This window comes from Aethalodelphis obliquidens, unplaced genomic scaffold (assembly GCF_003676395.1).
Source record: "Aethalodelphis obliquidens isolate GAN/ISIS:26980383/991018 unplaced genomic scaffold, ASM367639v1 scaffold73, whole genome shotgun sequence".
Lineage (NCBI taxonomy): Eukaryota > Metazoa > Chordata > Mammalia > Artiodactyla > Delphinidae > Aethalodelphis > Aethalodelphis obliquidens.
The window spans coordinates 8784379-8786630 of NW_020838017.1; the positions used below are offsets into that span (position 1 = coordinate 8784379).

The 2252-nt window shown below is 47.5% G+C and overlaps 1 pseudogene; it reads right to left on the minus strand.

Moving 5' to 3' along the window:
- Window positions 1-1686: 1686 nt before the first annotated feature.
- Window positions 1687-1928, minus strand: LOC113612195 (cytochrome c oxidase subunit NDUFA4 pseudogene; annotated as a pseudogene).
- Between the last annotated feature and the right edge of the window lie 324 nt (window positions 1929-2252).

The window sequence follows — 2252 nt, forward strand, 5'->3', positions numbered from 1 at the left end:
GGTACGCGGGCCTCTCACTGTTGTGGCCTCTCCCGGTGCGGCGCACAGGCTCCGGACGTGCAGGCTCAGCAGCCATGGCTCACGGGCCCAGCCACTCTGCGGCATGTGGGATCTTCCCGGACTGGGGCACGAACCTGTGTCCCCTGCATCGGCAGGCGGTCTCTCAACCACTGCACCACCAGGGAAGCCCTTGTTTCCTGTTTTGCTCAGATAAATAATGTCCCTAATGATCATGATACAATCCATAAATATAACTTTGAAAGGATTAGATACTGGCTCTTATAATTTCATTGCTGATGGTTATTTTGATGAAGAAGAAGCTCTCAGTAAGGGGAATGGGAAACAATACTAACTCCCCTGGCCAGAATCATTCATTTACTGAATGCTTATGAAAAGATCTCCTGGATACACCTCACATTCTCTTTGGCAGTTTTCCCTGTTGCTTCTTCCCCTTATCTTCTCTGAGTTCTTGGAGATTCAAGTACATCACCTCTAAAATTGTGATTTGCTTCCCAGAATTTTTAAAGCTTTAAAAATTTCCACTTCTTCTGAGAAGGAAGTAGACCTGTCCCCCTTCTGTGTTCATTCTAGCTTGGTGTCTGCCCTTGTTGAGAGAAGTCAGAGAAGACCAGATTGGAAGTTACACTCTGTGTTAGAGCCTTCCACCAGTCACAACTCAGTCTTAATATTTTAAGCATGTCGGTAAATACTTACTTCCATTTCCTTCCCAGACATGAATAATGGTTCCTTCCTCTGTGCTCCCATCAAACTTAGTCCATCATTCATTCAGTAAACATTTACTAAGATTTAGCTGTATGCCACCAGTGTGATAGTCATTTGGTATACCATGGTGAACAAAACACAGTCTCTCCCTCTCCCTCCTTCTCTTTCCTTGCTTCCCTTCCCTTCCCTTCCAATCACAGAGCCCAGTGGGACTGCTGGTGCAGGCTCATCCCTGTGTGATGTGGGACTCCTCTACTGGCCAACTTTGCCTTGAGGACGCCCCATCAGCATGGCTCAAACTTTTAGACTTGTCTGCAGTCTGAAACTCTTCCCAACTCATCCTCTTTCCTATCCTTTCATAGGTGCCAGCCCTGCATCGAAGTCTGACGTCTCTCCCTGAGTACTCCTGCTTCCCCACCTTTACCCTTCACAGGCGTTTCCCCCAGTAGGGCTCTTGCACGTCTACTCCCATCTCAGGTCTGCTTCCCTGAGATCAACACATTTCATGCTGAAGAGTGGAAATGAAGGTGGAGAGGGCTAAGAGTGCCAGAAGAAGAGGGTGAAGGGTTTTATCTGCTAGGTAAAGCCTTTCGATGTTGCTCTCAGGTCAGTGGAAACCTGTGGACAGATTTTAAACAGATGAGTGACAAGCTGTAGAACAGTTATTCGTGGGACTTCGCTGGGGGTCCAGTGGTTAAGACTCCAGGCTTCCACTTCAGGGGATGTGGTTTTGATCCCTGGTTAGGGCACTAAGATCCCACGTGCCATGTGGCACAGCTGAAGAAAGAAAAATTCTTCTTTTTTTGTTTTTCAAGTTTCAGATTATTCATCAGTGTAATCCCCAACACAATACACCAACATGATTTCACGCCTTTGGAGGGGAAATATTTCCTGGTTACATGGAAAATTGGGCTGATGGCTTCTGGAAGACCTTCATTCTAAGCAGCTTTATAGTGAAACATTTCATTTAGAAGTCTGGACCCTCTTCTTTAGTTTGCTGTCATCTATGTTCCCTTGCACTGATCACTGGGACCTAGTTTTTTCCAGAGTTCTGGGTTATTCTTTCTGTCCCAACTGACATCTGGATTGAACAATGGCAGGCGCAAGGCATACAGTGCTGCTACGGTAGCTGCTGCTCCAGTAAATACGAAGAGGGGGATCAAGCTAGGACGCTCCTTGGCCTGACCGATGATCTGGTGGAGCATGGTTGCCACAGAGGCCTTGAGTCCAGACAGAGAAAAACCAATCTGCAAGGCCTGGGACTAAGCAGCCTCCCCACCTAGGAGGAGCGGATGTCCCTAGAAAAATTATTCTTGTTGCAGGGTGAGAATGAACTGGAAGGGCGCACGATGGGAGGCACGTGCATACTGTAGTCACCCCGACAAGCAGTGATGATGACCTAGATGGTAGTTCATTATATGAACTCTGTCTGTCCTGGGAGATTCTGAACAACCTGATGGCCAGGACTCAGTCTTACTGGCCTTGCTACCCTAGCACAGTGGTAGCTAGTCAACACCTGTTTGCTGAGA